Consider the following 18,633-nt stretch of genomic DNA (forward strand, 5'->3'; position numbering starts at 1 on the left):
AAGTTTTTCACAGTAAGCCTTAATCCTGTCCCTCTCCCCCCAATAGGGTAATTTCGACATGTATTCGACAGCCTATGTCCACCCTGAGGTTCCATTCTAAATATTGGTGAAAGAATTTTTGAAATCGGATGAGTAGTTTTGGAGATTACCTGCTGCATACAAACTAACATACAAACATTATCTCTTTATTATATTAGTATAGATATAATGTCAAAAATAAAAAAATAGAAAATTTATATATTAAAATTCCATATATTTCAAAATTTTATGAAAAATATAAAAATTATATTAAAGAATTATTTTTTGTCAACTTAGTAGCTGAACAAAGAAATAGATTAAACAAGAGTATCTGTTTAATTAACAAAGCAAATGAGAAACAATCGAAAAATCCTTTAGAAGTAGCAGGAGTCGTATACAGGTTGATGTGTACATGTACAAAACAGAAATATTATATTGGAGAAACAGGAAGAAAACTTGAAGTAAGACTGAAAGAGCATGAGGCAGCAATCCAACTAAACAGAACTGAATCCCCGTGGCAACAACACTGCAGTATAAAAAGCTGTATTATTGACCGAAATAATATTAAAATATTGTACAAAGTAAAAAATCTTGTAAAAAGACATGTTATAGAACATTACTGTATCAAAGGATATGTAAATTGTATTAATTTAAATACCGGCGCATGTGTTGATGCATGCTAGGATAGCTTGATAGANGAAATAATATTAAAATATTGTACAAAGTAAAAAATCTTGTAAAAAGACATGTTATAGAACATTACTGTATCAAAGGATATGTAAATTGTATTAATTTAAATACCGGCGCATGTGTTGATGCATGCTAGGATAGCTTGATAGAGTATAAAAGTATTTGCAATGTAGGATTGTAACATCCACTGATGAGGCTGATAAGTGAAATATATACGGATAAAAAAGGAAAAATAAAAGTAAAGTGAGAAATACTAAATAAGTTTCTAGTCCATCTCTGTTTTTAATTCTATTGAAATCGGATTTATAAAAGTGATTTTCGCTTGTTATTTCTTAAGATTTTTTTTAAAGAAAAATTTTTTAGAATATATTATTTTAATATTTAGAATAACCAATCCCATTGTTTTATTATTTATTCACCAAGGATATTGTAATGAATATTTAGTTGGTGACAGTGGCTATCCTTGTTTGCCATATTTAATGACCCCATTCCTACATCCACAGAATCATGCCAAAAGATGGTATAACAAAACTCATTCACAAGCAAAAAGTATTATTGAAAGATTATTTGGTGTCTGGAAAAGACAATTTCCATGCATTGGTATTTGTTTGCAAACTAAATTAGATAATATGCTTAACATAATAATAGCCACAGCAATTTTGCAAAATTGGGCCATTGATTTTAAAGAGAAAAGTTTATTACCGATCATGTAGACAAAGAAAGAAAAGAGAAAATTTCAACAGTAACTGAACAATCAATTTCAGGATCTGATCTTCAAAAACTATTGTATTGCAATGTTTTAGTTGAATGAAACAGTATTTTAGGACAATGACAAAACGTCCTGTTCAGGACCATAAATTTGATAAGTAAACCCATCATCATCTTCATCTTTTCCCATGTTTATATGGGATCAGCATTTCCTTCTCTAATATGTTTCTTCCATTTCTCCCTATCTTAAGCTTCTTCTTTCTTAAGTCCCTTCTGATTCAAGCCTCCATCTTATCTTTTCAACACTGCCTTGGTCTTCCTCTATTTCTCTTTCCTTTAATACCAGTTTTCCGACACTCTTTCCAACATAATTTTCACTATTTTGCTCTATGGGTCCAAACCACTTTAATCTGCATTCTTGCACCTTCCTGTTCAAAGGACCCACCTTAACAGAACTTCTAATAAAATCATTCCTTATTCTATCTTTCCTTCACACTACACACATACATTTCAACATTCTCATCTTCACCACCTCCATCTTTCTTTCTTGGACTGTTGTAATTGCCCATGTCTCAGCCCCATACAACATTATAAGTCTAACAACCGAATTTTACAATTTACTTTGCAGTTTGCAGCTAACTTTCTTGTCTCATAACACACCGCTCAACTTTTTCTAGTTCAGCCATCCACATTGAATTATATGTTGCACTTCCGAGTTCAATCCTTCCCCCATCTCGACAAAGATCCCAAGATATTTAAAACTCTGAACAAAAGAGAGCGACACATTTTGGATTTAATATTACACTCATCTCTACCATTCAGAGTCATATAAGCTGTTTTAGTTCTGCTAATCTTCATGCCCCTTTCTTCCAAAACTTTCCTCCACTCTTCCAGTTTCTTCTCAGCCTTGGTTTGGAAAAGTTCACATGGCACAATATCATCTGCAAACAGCATACTCCACGGAGCCTCACACTTCACGTCCATAATCAGGTCAAACAAATAAGCGCTAAGGGCTGATCCCTGATGTAAACCAACATTAACAGAAAACCCTTCTGAAGTACCCACACTACTCTTAACTTGTGTCTCTATGTCTCTACACTCTAGTACATTTCCTTGACAAGCCTAACATATTTCTCTGGAACATTCTTTTCCCTCAAACACCTTCATATCTCTTGCCTTGGTACCCTATCATATGTCTTTTCTAGATCTATGAACACCATGTGCAAATTTTCCTGCCTTTCCATCAGCTGTTTCAAAGGAAAGATTGCATCAATCATACCTCTTCCCGCCATAAAGCCAAACTGTTCCTCCCCAATCTCAGATTCCTCTCTAATCCTTCTTCGACAATTTTCTCCCAAAACTTATAGTATGGGAAAATAACTTTATACCTCTGTAGTTTCCACAATCCTGTACAACCCCTTACCTTTAAAGACTGGCACAAGAATACTCTTCCTCCATTCACCAGAGATCTTTTTCTGCTACTGCTACCAGAGCTTTTTCATAAGGTCCTAGAGGATATCAATTCCCTCTTTACCCAAACCTCTCCAAGCCTCAACTGGAATCCAATTAGTGCCTACTGTTTTCCCTATCTTCATTTTCCTAAGCACACTTTCCACTTCTTCTCTGCTAATATCTTGCACCATTCCTTCATTTGCCTCTCCATTCTTGTATAAAGTTCTGGGGTTTTCTTCATTCAATAAATTCCTAAAATATACTTTCCATTTTCCCTTGACCCTTTTGTAATCTTGTAATACCACTCCTTTATCATCTTTAATCAGTTTAATAGAAGTAAAATCTTTTGATGCCTTATCTCTTGCTTTGGCAATTCTCATCAACTGCCTTTCACCACCTTTCCTTTCAAAAACTTTATAAGCCTCTTCAAAAGTATTTGCTTTCACAATAGTCACTGCCTTTTTAGTCATTTTATTTGCCAAATGGTAAGTTTCTTTATTTTCAGGCCTTCCATCAAATCCCACTTTTTCTTTGCCTCTTTCTTTTGTTTAACTGCAGATTGTACCTCAGCATTCCACCACCAAAGTTCCTTTCCTTCTGGCAATCTCTTCCCTGAAGTTTTTCCCAAAAACCTCTTCTCCAACTTTCAAAATGCAATTACTATTCAGCAACCACCATGTTTGTACCATCCGTAAACCCATCATATAAAAACAAAATTCATCTCTAAATAATTATTAAGATTTTTTTTGTTTTCATTTTATTTTACTTTACACAATATTACATAATAAACAGTTACTTATTAAAATTATTAACTGTACNTTAGCTTTCTAGTGAGTTAAAATGTTAAATCACATTATATTCATTTTTTGGTGTAATTGTATTTTATTTTGAAGGCACGTTTAAATACAGTTAAATTAAAATTATTAAATTAAATCAATGTAAAATATGAACAATCAACGTCCCCCCTCAGTGGGCCGCGGTAAAGTTATCAAACGTTGACCGGTCCGCGGCGATAAAAAGGTTGGGGACCGCTGCTGTAAATGTATGGAGAAGTCACGTCCAATTATACCAAATCAAATTCAAAGCAGGCTTTCCAAACCACAGTGTCTTTGATTTAAAGTAATGAAGGTCTAGTGTACTTCATCATAGCAAAATCAGCTCTTGAAAAGTTATTTGTGTTGACTTTCAGTTCCAAGCAAAACTTATAATGGCCTGGATAATGTTAGGTTCAAAGCTGACTGTTGAGCAAGTTTTCTGATATACTTAAATTCTTGCATTCTGTCCCAAATATCTTGACAATTACAGGTACAGGCCCTTCTAATTAAAGCCCTAAACACTACTAGTTTTATAATGCAGAGAGGAAGGCCCAGGGAATGAAGAGCAGATTGTAGGTGGGTTTTCTATAGATATTGGTTTTCACTGCACAACTTCAAAAAGAAGAAAATGTCAAGTGTGACACTCATTCACTTTCTTGTTCCAAGTTTAAGGTAAGGCCATATGGCTTTGTGTTGATGTCACTGATAAATTTCTAGATGTTAGGGCATCTTCTCCAAATGATCAAGACATTGTCAATATATCATGCATATAAACTGATGTTAGAGATATACTTAGGTAAAATCCATAATTCTAAAGATCTTAAGACTAGTTCACACAGAATCCCATAAATGGTGCTGTCCATGGGGACACCTATTCTGGATGTAGGTGGTGCCATCAAATACAAGGAGAGAATATGTGGCCAGATATGCTAATTATAAGACTTGTGGTAGCAGCCTAGAAGAGTTCTCAATGTTGTGTAGGATGAAGTACTGTACCTGAGATGACAAAAACAGTTCTAACCTTATAGAAGGATATAAGCTTCAAAGTCAAGGACTGAAATATATTCTTTTTCAAAACGTACAAAGTCTTAGAGCTTCCTAATTAGAGTTAATGTTGCATAATGCTGTAGTGATAGTTGGGAAGATGCCCAGTAACAAATTTGTTACAAATGAGCTCAACATGGATGGTAGACAGACAACTTTTATCTATGACTGGTCTTAAGTTTCTGTCTAGTTTACATACCTTCACAAAAGCAAATAACCTTGGTGTAGAAGGTGAGAGGACAATGGCATTGTTCATGCAGATACAATAACAAACTCTATTAGATCCACTAATATCAAAAGACCTATGCACTGGACTCTCTTTCTTAACTTGAGATCAAACAAATCAGCCTCACTGTGTTTATCTTTTTTATGTCTTTTATCTTTATCTAAGACATCATCTTTCTTTTTAACCAAAAACTATTATTTTGTCAATTTCTTTCAAACTTTTTCAATGCTTCTATTAATATAACTACTAGTATCAATTTTGGGTAGTTTTCATTTCATGCCTAGATCAGTTAAAGTTTTCCTTTATATTTTATACTTTCTATTGCCATTCTTGTTCTTTTTTTATGACATCTACAAAGCATTTTGATTATACTGTAATGAAATAAAATTGGATTATCTTTCTTCAGATATTGAAAATGTGAAAATAAGAGAATTCCATCACTCTAATAGAGCCAATTGGAAAGTATTTCAAAATGGAAGCTGTCACTAGTGATTTCATAACAGAGAAACACCCTCCTTATCAGTTTCTTCTGTTTTGTCACAAATGCTATGACATGTTTTATAAATACAAAATGTAAAATATCATTGGTTTCTGGTAACTTTACAATACTGAAGAGATACTATGTTGTGAAAGGTTCATACAACACATTTGTGAATCCAGCCCCAGAGATCCAACATATAACATTTTCACCCTGCTTCATATAATAGATAGCAGTCATATGCAATTTGAGCTGTATTGCCTTTTTGTTGAAAATAAAATCAGTCCAGACATTTACTGAAAACACATGTACAACAATCCCTTCATTTACACAAATTCACTTTAATATGATTGAAAAAGTTTTAAATTTAAATAATCAACTTTTTGGAAGTAAATTAATGATAGTTATATGAAAAAATGTTTTTTGGTTATCAGTAACCTCTTAAATAGACATACTAGCAGATAATCCAGCATTGCTAGAACAAAACATGTAAGGAACCAAGCCCGAGCATTATTTTTATTTACTTTTATTTTTGCTTTTTTTTTTATATTTTTGTTTGGGCTTATGTTTTGTTAGGACGAAGGTTTCCTCAACATTCACCTTAGAAACTTAAAAATAGAAGAGAAACCAACTCACCAACGAGAGAAAAGCGCCGTAGAAAAAAACTCACACACACTTGCGTTCCCGAGCGGAAAAAAGTAAGTTCGCAACGAGAAAAAGGGGGAGAAGACCCCACAAGCACAACTTAAATTCGCTAAACCTTAAAAGAATAAAACATCCTGAAAATTGTCAAAAAGAATAATGTAAAAGGTTAGCGAGTATTGTCGGAAAATAGGCTGCCAGACAAATAGAAAAGTTTATTGTTAGCAAATAAGTATGTAAATGAAGAGAGTGATCGCATTCAGAATTGTGACGTCACCTCACAGTATAAAGACTGAACGTCAAGTGAAGACGGACTTCGATTTAAGTAGGGGAACCGGAGAGTTGGTGACTCGGAGAAAGAGTCTATAAAGAGCTAAAATCTCCATATAAACACTGAAGAAGAAGACAGACTTTAACACCAATATATTGGGCAAGAACAGACATCTCACCTAGACAGCACGTGCAGGCCCTCTAATGTTACGTAGCACGCACACATCGATTTGACTAATTGCAAACAAGAGTTAATCGGAGAAAATGTGACCAGCCAGAATCTCCATATCAGAGAAGGAAAGAAAGAAAGACGGACAAGGTGAACTCCGGTTAGCAATGAGCTTGGTGAACTTCGTAGCAGTGAACGAGAGAGATGTCCGATAGGATCAAATAGTTCCAAGGCAATTTTGAAGTTATTCGATTTGTGGATCGACAAATAGAGAAAGTCTTGAGAGTTGAGGAAATATGTTCCTAGTATATTGAGGTGACGAATAGGATCTTTAATTCATAAGAATTATTGTACATAAGTTAAGTCTTTGAATTTTGTCGAATTCCAAAGGGGAATAGATTTAAGTTAGAAACTAGATTTGAGTTTTGTCGGGTTGATTCTTATTGATTTTCATTGAATAAATTGTTGTTGATTTTTACTAAATTTTGTAAATAGTTTATTACTAGAAATTTATTAAATATTTGATTTTGTTATTGACAAAACTTGGTCATTATTTAATTTCGGTGCACGCTAAAAGTCCAGGCCTGGCACGTTAACGCAAATCTGCGTAAAGTACTCGTTAGGTAACGGCTATTTCCAGCACACAGTCATGTCGATAATCGTTGTAGAGAGCGGAAAAATAATATAGTACTTTACAAACATTAAAACAAAAACCATATAAAGAACCTATGATTGTCACGTTTATTGCAATATTTGTGTAATATATGTTGAGATTTAAATTAAGAAAAATTTAACGTTTAATTACAAAGTTCTTAAAATATGTTTTCTATTCTTGAGTTCATGTGAAGAATGCCAAAATTGTATTTCAGACTGAATCTGAACTTCCAAGATTTTCCATACTATCCAAGGATAACTTTCCTGGAATAATTTGAGCAATTGACTGTACTCATATTCCTATTCAGTGTTCTGACAACAGTAGAGCTCAACGTTTTTATAATCAAAAATCATATTATTCCACTGTCAAGTGAGACTTATTTATGTACAATATAATCTCTACTTAATTATGAGGTTAAGAAAATTACATATTTAAATTTTGATAAAATACAAAAATATTTTGGAGAACAATAAAATTGTAACTGTAATTTATTTTAGCTTAAATGACTATTGAATATACAATGGCCTATATATTTTTCTAACATTTTAAATTGTTATGCCTTGTTATGAAACAGTCTTATTTTTGATTTCTTTGTCATATAGATATTACAGTATTTGATATTTTCATATCTCAAACTGATAACTTTAATGAATGATGCATATTTAAATGTACATTTCAGGTGGCCAAGCGGTCTTCATTCCCTGAACATTGGGAGTTCAGTCATGGGTTTGTGCCTCGCTCGGACGGGCCGGCCACATGGAGTTTTCCCAAGTTCTCTCCACATCTGTGACATTGTTGTTCAATAGCCAGGTTCAACATATGAACAGTGGAATTTTTACTAATAGCAGTATTAAAGAAAAACTTCACCAAGGATTAAAATAACGTACAGTGGAACCTCGGTATATGACCTTAATCCGTTCCTAATGTTTGGACTTATACCAAATTGGACGTATACCAAACCAGCCTTTCCCATAAGAAGTAATGTAAAAATGATTAATCCGTTCTCATGAAAAAAATGGCTGGCTTTAAACACCTCACTTTCCTGCTTGATTTTTCATGAGATCAGCTATCTTTCTTTTTAGCTTTCTCGCAAAATAATTGCTTCTGATACGCTGTCTCTAGCACACTGTTCTTCAGTTATGCAAAGCAAAAGCAATTTCTTAACATGGTTTAATGTCTTCAATCTCTGTTTAGAAATTGATTTAACCCCTTTCGCAATGTTAGCAGATTTAATAATGTCTTTATTTTTCGCAATTGTCAATATTGTTGTTCTCGGAATACAGTATGCAACAGTTAAAATCTCGGAACACGCATGCCACATTCATATTTCTCAACAGTCCTTTTTCAGTTCCATTGTGATTCTAGTCATTTTTTTTAGTTTTCTGTTGCTTTTCATTTGCCTTTTTGCAATTCATGATTAATAATAATAATAATTTTACTTACAAATTAAAATCAGAAGAAATTTAACAAAGTTATAAACCGTTGCACCACGAATGTCTAGTCTGATCTAATACACCGATAGTGCTACTTGTTCATAGATGGTGTGTATAATTGATTTACGTAGTATACCGAACAAAATTTGTTTCATCCAAACAGGACATATTCCGAATTGGGTGTATTCTAAAGCATACATATACCAAGGTACCACTGTATTCTAAAAAAATTTTTCTTTAAAAAAAAGGTGCATACAAAAATTATATTAGATAAAAAGGCAATTAAAATTAATAAAAAACAAATAGATTAATTATGTTTTTTAAAAATAAATTTCTATTAAAACAGCAGATAAATCTCATGCACTTATAATTATTAAAAATTCAGACTTACAACAAAAGAAAAAACAAATAGTAGCTACAGATGAATATGAAGTTTTACCCAGTGATCCAACAGAAGATATTAAAAAGAAACTAATTAAATTAATGAAAACATATAGAAAAGAGTTCACAAGTCAAGATTTTAAGAAGATAGTAAATTTTAATAATGTACGTATTCCACAACTTAATATTAGACTTAAAACCCACAAGGTGGGACAGATTTTTAGACCATTAGTGGATTTTAAATTCTCAGTACTATATAATTTGGAACATTATATAAAAAATTATTTGCAGTGTATACGTGACTCTAAATATACCATAAAAAATGCAGATCAATTGATCTCAAGATTAATGCATGGTCAAAGTAAGAAATCTTATAGATTCCTAAGTTTGAATGTTAAATCTATCTATCCTTCAATAAATTAAAAATTTATCATAAAAAGTTTAAGTAAATATAATTTACCTAGTTACATTTTAGAATTTATACAGTTTACTTTTAAAAATAATTACTTTAAAATCTCTACAGAGCATTATTGTCAAAGAGACGGAATAGCGATGGGATCAGTGGTCGGCCCAAAACTTGCAGACATTTGTATGACATCATTAGATAAAAAAATCTTCCAGTTTCAAGGTATTGTTTTTTATACTAGATATGTGGATGACACATTAATTTTGTACGACTCAAAGGACACTACAGCCAAAAATATCGAGATTTATGCAAATACCGTATTTTTCGCCGTATAAGACGCACCGGCATATAAGACGCACCCAATTTTAAAGGAGGCAAATTCAGAAAAAAAAAAGATTATGAACCAAATTCTGTAGTAAAATATTTTATATCAACTGTATAAAGTTAACAGCAGTTAAGAAAAATTTTATGTCAACCATGTAACATACTAAGAGCTATCTTTACTATCATAAACAGTCTCTTCTGCTTTGACATCTTGATGGGGTGGTATGAAATATGATATATNTCAGCGATTAAACCCATCATATTATAATCTGTTCGATATGTTTGCTCTCAATTTCAACAGTCTATTGTGGAAAGCACCATGGAAAGAAATTGACTGGGTGGCTTAGTTTTTCGATCTGAATCCTTTAGACTTGTCATGGAAATATCTTGTGTACAGTGTCAATGGCGCGTTATCCTATGGGCAAAAAGGGACCTTCACCAAGAGAGGATCCTAAACCATCTTTTATATATCAGAAAAAAATTCCCCAGAAACTTCCTCGAAGAAAAATGTCTGAAGTCAACACTGTACATGGAGCGATAATTCAAATTTGCCTGGGCCCCATGAAGCTATATAGTGTACCAAATTAGCGTAAAACGTTTGGAGGAACTCGAGGAATCTATTGAGTATGAAAACTTCACTTTTCCGAAGATATTCATGGAAGTATTATGTCAAACTTTGGCAGAAGATTCGTGGAAATATCTCGAAGATAGTGTACAAACAATCGTAAAAAATTTGGAGAAACTCCAAGTGTGCTGAGTATGGAAAAGTCACTCTTTTGAAGTCATTCTTTGGCAGAAAATTAAAGATAAACATATTGAACACGTTGTAATATAAGTGGTTTCAAATAATAATTCTAATAACATTTGAGTAAGATTTGTATTTCTCGTTCAGTTGTAATAAAGTATTAAACCTAGACGATACCTTTTATGCCACCCATGTAACAATGATCTAGCTGTAATAATGTTGATTTTCATTACAGTATATTATTTTAATTTTAAAAAAAAGCATGATAGACATAAATATGTACAATAAAGTGAATGATATCATCTTTATAATTCACTAGATAATGTTTATTGAAATTTGGTTACATAGTGAATCACTTATCCAGCATTGAATATGGGAAGATTAATAAATAGCTTTCAGGAATGCACACAGATTATGGAGATGAACACAGTAAAATATATAAATACAGAAATAGCAATAATATCGTTGAGTATTAAAAGAAGATAAATCGAATAGATAAATGGATATAATCACATGATTAAATAATGTAAGGATATAGTCGTAATGCACAGAAATTGTGGAAGTTATTCCTCTTCTAAACAGCGTAAAATAGCAAATAATTGTAGTTTACACAAATGAAATTTAGATTATTATATATATTTATAGAAAAAACTTTAATTCGTTAATCTTCGTGGCCGTAAAAGTCTCTTTGGTCCCATATACCATTCTAACTTACATCCAACGAAATTAATTTGTTCGTTTATTGTAGCCCATAGCATACGTCAATCAATTACACAATTAATGCCCATATTCGAAAATATTCTTCGTTATCAAAGTCTTAAGAATGTTTTATTTTATAAAACGTTATAATATTCAGAACCTTTAAATGTGATTCTGATTATTTATTAGGGCAAATATGATTTTAATTCGATTAATATATATATATATATATATTTCTGCTTTGTTCCTACAAACTGCACGAATATAATATTTATTTAATATATTTCTAAAAGTTATAAATATTTTAGAGTATATTTTTAAAATTGTTGGCTTGTAATGAATCTTATAAATACCTCCAAAATAAAATCATAAGTGAGCATATCATTAGGTTAATGTTTAGTAACATTTTCGATGACACATTACAAGCATCTTCTACACAACTTTGGAGACAGCCTCTGACGTATCTATCGTTGAAATAGAAACTTCCACAATGGGACATTCGAACTATTTCAGTATCAATAGTGAGTGTTCCACTATCCAGAGCGCATCCTCTTACAATCATGCTCTCTCCGGTATCACCTACAAAGTTGTAATACTTTTAGTAAAATATTGAGAAATTTTAGGTAACAGAAGTAGAAAATATATAGCTTAAATAATTTTAAATTATTTCTTATTATTATATAAAATTTTTTAATTTGTAAAAAAAAAAATAATTAAAATTTATTTCACAAACATTATAATTTCATAATGATGAATTGCCAAGACCGAATTTATTATTTTAAAGTGCTAAATATTCTCAAACATAATTAAGTTTACTTAAAACTTTATATAATTTGTTTTCTTTCTGAAAAGAAGTTTATTTTTAAAAGGACGAGCTTACTTTTAGAATGTTAAATTAATTTACCGCTTTGATACGATAAGCTTTAAATATATAAAGGAAATTTTATATGAATAGATAATGAACGAAGTTACTAATAGATTTATATTGTTTATTATTAATGCTATCCGTATTACAATAATGAGATTAAGTTATAAGGCGATTTCAAAACCTTTTTAGAAAATGTTATATTAATATTTTAGATGATAAAAGCCGATAATCTGAAAGTAATTAATGAGTTGCAAATGATGCAAATTAATTTCATCTCCACGAGTAAACTTTTCGTGACAGGTGGTGTCATCATTATACAACGGAAAAAAATAAATATTTTTAAAAAAGTGTCATTAAATATTTTTAAAAAATAATAAAAATAAAGTTTATACATACAATTTTTTAATCGATTCTTTTAAAATTAACCGTAAAATTTAAAATTAAGTAAGGAAAAAAACTTCCTCTTCGCGTGTTTATGTGGAGGGATTTTTCTGCACCATCCGCTCAGCTGTGAAGTATTTTTACTTTTTAATCTTTGAATTTTGTTGGATTTTTTTATTCCAAGTAAGAATTTTCCTGATGTCTGCGAAACTGTAGACTTTTTTCTGGTTTAGAGCGGTTGTTTGAAATTAGGGATGGATTAATTATATTAATTAAAAGGTTTCATTATTTAAATTCTAAATTAGATGATCTGATGTCACGTGTAGATAGAATGGAAATCTGATTTATATGAGGTATTATTCTTGTTTGAGCATCGTTTGTAATAGGAAGGAAGATAGTAGGTGTTTTGTTGTTATCATCTCAGGAATGGGTGAGAATATAATGAAAGTAATGATGCTGATGAATTGATTGTTTTGTCCTTTATGAGGAATCTTTGGGAATTAAATTGGACAGTACTGATCGAATGTAAACAAATTTTGAATAAACTCATATTAATTTCTGTAGTTTTTTACTTTTTGGAGTTTTTGGCTATTTCCTTTAAACTTTGTCGTGAATCTGGTTTCAGGGAATAGAATAAGGGTCGTTTGAAGAGTGGCTGATTTTTGGATCAGTAATGATTTTCGTTATAAAATTGTTTTAAAAAGTACTTTTTTATTTTTCTTAAACTATACTTGAAACAAAGATTATTTTTTCTATATTTGTTTATTTTCAGGATGATAACTGGAATGATATTTTGTCGGAGAATGAAGGGGTAATTAGTATGGAAGAGGTTTTAATCTGCGGTGACTTCAATGCAAGAGGAGGTTTGCATAAGTAAGATTGGTTGGAATCAGTATTGGATAATGATTATTTATGATAGCAATTCGAAGGATCATATTTAAATGGGAATAAAAGAACTGTTGTCTTTTTGCATGTTTAAGAATTTGGTAAAAGTAAATGGCCGCGTATTGAGGGATACGGTAGGAGAGTTTATGTTTGTGAGTAGCCGCCGTGGTTCTTCTGTCATTGATTTGTTATTGGCTCATATATGATTGAGGGGAAACAAACAAAAACATTAAATATAGGCCTATATATTTAATTTTATATGTATTATAATACTGCATCTGCATATAACGTAAGGATACACATATAAAAAAAGAAAAATAATGTTTATGTATGTATAGTACATCTATACATATATACATATATATATATATATATATAGGCCTATATGCAACATTTTTATATTAAAAAAAGTTAATTTTTCATTTAAAATTTTCATACATTGATAACATATATTCTAGAGGAATGACAAATTATAATTGAATATTTTTAAACTAAATAAAATGTACTTTGTCAATATTAAATGTCTAAAAAATACGTTAAAACTATATAAATACTATATATTAGCTATATTAAATTTAATTACCGTATATTCCAGATAATTTAATACAAGCAGTGGCAGGAAACAAGCCATTTCGATGTTTTCTTCCAGCCAAACAAGGTTTTTCTAAGATCTCTGCGGTATAATTATTATGAAATGGATCTTCACAAGCTGGGTTGCTTCCTCCGACTGATACACACTTGAAACAATCGACAGCAATAATTTCTGAAATATTTTACTCCTTTAATAATAATAATAATAATTTATTAACCTATTTTAATAATAGCATTTAATTTAATTTAATTTTTTTACAGCGCAATAAAAATTTTATTTAAATAATAAAATTAAAATCGATTTGGAGAGGAACAAAACGTATTTTTATTAATTAAGCGCCTTGTATTGATCCGTTCTTATAATAAATTTAACATAATTCATTTTATCTCTCGATATTAAGAAAATTGGCAAGTACCCCGGGCCTTTTTGCTTTACTTACTTTAATATATACAGAATTGTTGACTTGCTATTTCCATTAAAATGATGCCATTTAATCTTCAAATGAAAATATTTTCGTAGGAAATTCAGACGAGAAATGTTATATAAATACAAATTACTTATTTGATTATATTATTTAATCAGTTTAAAATCGAAATTACTGAAATTACCGCTTTGAAAAATAAGAATAATTATTACAATTGCGTTATAAGTAAATTAAGATATTTTAGTTTATTTCAATTAATAAAAGATATACTAGAGAAAAAAGTATATAAAAGTGTCATAACTAAATAATTTTTTCAGTATTTTCTGCTGATTTTACATTTTTTTTGTTTTCATTTTATTTTACTTTACACAATATTACATAATAAACAGTTACTTATTAAAATTATTAACTGTACGTAATTTTACAGTTAATTTTAAAGTATTGTAAATATCAAAATTCTTGCTTAAAAATTTAATCTCAGACTTCATTAGCACATCATTATTTAGATATACAATATAAAAATTCCATGTCAAAATAAAAAGTTTTATAATACCTGTTCTTTCTAGTGTACTGTATTTGATAAACCAAGGGTAGTATTTACTTCACAAATAATGCAAAACATGAGTTTTTATTAACTCAACATGTATTAAATGAAATTTATATAATCAAGTATTCTTAAATATTGTGCAAATGTTTCATAATATAAAATAATAACTAATGCATTTTGAATTTTTTCTAAAAATTTAATATTAATTTGATATTTATTTAAGGAAGCAAGTTAATCTGTAAATGTATCACTTCAAAAATTTTCTTTCGTTGCCAATAGATAATTATTATATACAAATATTTAATTAAAATCACTAAGGAGTTCTATATACTGGTTATATTGTATACATGTGAGATTGTTTACTTTTGTATATCAAATAGTATTCAATACAGCTTACTGAAATAATTGAAAATAAAGATTATAAAATTTCATTGAATGTATTTCTTTTGTGATAGTCTTTCATCATCTTCCAATTGGCTATCAATACAATATGACTATTCTTAACCAAGTTTGTTAATCCTGAAAAGGACCATTTTGACAAATGAATTTAATTATTTCAAACAACTTGTAAAAGTTAAATGAATTTAATTATTTTCTGGTGGTAGTGAGAAACCATATTTTGAAAGTTCTGGCAATAGTTTCCACTTTTTTAACTTCAACACCTCTATCTTGAGTTGTTTAGTCTCTTGTTTCTTTCTCTCTGTTTCTTGATTCATATGTTCTGTTTTAATGCCCTCCTCTGTTAACAAGATTTGGGCCTTTTTTAATGATGAATTAATTCTATAAATATAATATGGATAATTAGCTTTTAGAACATAATTATTAATATTGATTATTATTTTATCTGAATATTATTTACCGTTGTCTTTTAAGTGGTAGATCATCTGCCACTTCTACATTTTCCCTAACAGATATATCACTTATCACTACAGGTGAAAATAATCCTGAATTAGAACTCTCTCCAAGTAATTCAATATTATTTTCACCTGTAATGATAAGCGATGATGGTAGATCATCTGGATTGGGTAATGGTTCAACACTATCACCCACAAAACATAGAACCACTTGTGTGGCAGGATTCAGAGACGATGGTGCTGGTCCCTCTATTAAATGTAAAGCAAATCAGTTGTTGTCTGCTTCTTTCTTCACTTCTATTTTTAAGTGTTTCCAACAACCTATAATATAGGAGATTATAAGATATAATTTTCTATTAATCTAATACATAGAAGTAGAGATAATTAGGATAGGAAGTCATGATTCAGAACAGGGTTCTAGCATGCTATTTGGACATACAATAGTGCAAATCTTTTTCCAATTAAAATTCTGATTTACCTTACTCTTTGGCTTAAAACACTTTGCACAACGTACTAAGCCTTACTTAAAAGCAATTCCTATTCTCATAAATATAATTTATATAAATAATACAGTCGACCCCCTATAACATGGTTCCTATAATGGAGATTCCTATAACGTAGCGAAAAAATTGTAGCAGTATTCGTATAAAGTGACTCGTAAAACGTCGTCGCCGACTCCTGTCGCGACAAGATTGGTCAAATCTGGACCAATAGTGGATGAGCAACCGAACTACTTTCCGCCGCCCAGTGCCACGCTACGGAGAGTTTAGGCAGCTAAATTGAGTTTGCTATCGTCTGTACAGCATTATATATAAATTATATATAAATTAGGTACTGCACATATAATTATATATTAATTATATATAAATTAAGTACTGTATATATAATTATATATTAACTTAATTTATTGTAACTTTATTATAATTATATATATGCTTTCTGCCGCCTGGCAACACGCTACGGAGATTTTAGGCTAGTAAGTTGAGTTTATTATCGTCTGTACAGTATGTAAATTAGGTACCGTAAGTCTAATACAGTACTCTAATTTTATACATTTCTTGTGAAAGAAACATTTCTTATTCAACGGCCATAAAAATTATTTATATTAATGATGTCTCCAAAGGTCAAGTTATTTTTCTGCGAAAAATTTGTTATCAGAAATCGCGGCCACCGTTTTGTGCGCTGTTCCACGATGAAAACAAGCTTGAGCAATGGCATAGTTGAACAGTGCACACTCGGTAAGTAATCCTACAATTTTTTGTTTATAGCATAGTTTATACGGATTATTCCCAAAAAATTATACGTGTTTTGGAAATGTTGAGTGGAATTAGAATCGGTTAATTTTATAGAAGAAAACCTTTCAAACAGCCTTAGTCTGTAAACTTCACACATGTCGGGCTGCGATTGGCTCATGTATTTAATGATTCCTACAACGTAAAATTCGAATAACATGGAACGTATCTAGGCGTTATAGGGGGGGGTCTACTGTAATTATAACTTTCCATATTCTTCTTATTAAAATTTTGAATTATTACTCTACTTTCATGTTAGTTAAAATTTTTAACGTTAATAATAACATCATATAAATGTAAAATATTCATTTAAGATTATACTTGCCTTTCAATTGTTCTATGCTGCGAGCAGACTGAGAAGGAAATGATAAAGAAAATTCATTTTGTATCATTTTCCATGTGGTTTCTTTATCCCCAGAATATGATTGTTTTATCCTTTCTCCTCAACTGAAAGATAATTTTTTATTATTTCTTCAAGGACACTTTTTTCTTCTTCAGAAAAATTCCGGAATTATTTCAGCATGTTGTTAGTTGCCATTTTTCTGACACCATAAACAAATGACCTGATTGGCTAAATGACTCCTGAGAGATGGGAGTAGCAGTGAAGAAAGTAATGCCCAACATTTTGTCAAGGTTCGTTTAGATGCCATTCAGAAATAGATGATTGTCGTCTTTGCAATGCATTTTAAACCATGGTTCAGTTAGCCAATGTCTAGATGCCATTTGGCTGTTAAATGTCATTTAATGTAAACTCCATCTCTGCAATTGGCTGACAGACACTAACATACATACATACAGAAAAACCCCTAGATTTTTTTTTGCATTTCTTGCCATTTCAAGGTGCAGAGTCAAAAAGTGTAAAAATCTTGGGGGGATCATTTTTTAACTGGTTGTCATACATTCCCTCTGTCATATATAACAGAGCCAGGAAAGTAAAAATAGAAGTCCATGACTTTGTTATTGATATACAAGGTATTAGAGTGGCAATGTTCATGCTCTCTCATGCATCTAAGTTTGTCTAACAGAATTTGGAAAAGAGCCAAGAATCCATAAACTTATTTTGAATAAGCAGTGACAAACTTCACACTAATTTGTTATAATGTAACAAATGAATTTTATATTAATGAAGTAAAATGGAACTCTTATGATCATTATTATATATGTTACTGCTAAAGCTCGAAATCCGTTTATGTATACATTACCTAGCTAATCTGCAGATTAACTAGGGTGATCCGTTAAAGCTGCGAAAATTGTTCCATTTCTCAAATTACCTAGGTAATGTTCAGATTATCTAGGTAATCTGCACATTAACGGCTTCCGTATCGTTAAAGTTCAAAAGTTTGTTTCTTTCACTTCCTTTCCCCACTCCTTCTTTTTACGTAGATAAATTTAAATCCTAGAATGCAAGCAAGCACAGAATTGGTGAGTAAAATCAACAAAAGATTCTTCGCAAACCTCTTTAGCGAAGATTTAAAATATAATACGTAGTGTTTTAATAACAAACCAAAGTATGATTCCATAATTGAAGATGTAAAGCAAATAAAAGTTTCCAAGAAGAAAGAATCATCTCGAGATTATCAAATAATTCAAAGGTGTGATGTGTTGACTGTACGAGGCTGTGAAAAACTCATTGAG

General features: G+C 30.7%; 1 protein-coding gene and 1 pseudogene across 1 annotated transcript in view; both read right to left on the bottom strand.

Annotated features, from left to right (window-relative positions):
• LOC111618806 (E3 ubiquitin-protein ligase RNF128-like) overlaps positions 1-18,633 on the bottom strand; it is an 80,517-nt gene that overhangs the window by 51,413 nt on the left and 10,471 nt on the right. The gene's annotated exons all lie outside the window — the stretch shown is intronic.
• On the bottom strand, positions 879-17,390 carry LOC111618784 (annotated as a pseudogene).

This window comes from Centruroides sculpturatus, unplaced genomic scaffold (assembly GCF_000671375.1).
Source record: "Centruroides sculpturatus isolate CEXI.00-Female unplaced genomic scaffold, Cexi_2.0 scaffold13, whole genome shotgun sequence".
Classification (NCBI taxonomy): domain Eukaryota; kingdom Metazoa; phylum Arthropoda; class Arachnida; order Scorpiones; family Buthidae; genus Centruroides; species Centruroides sculpturatus.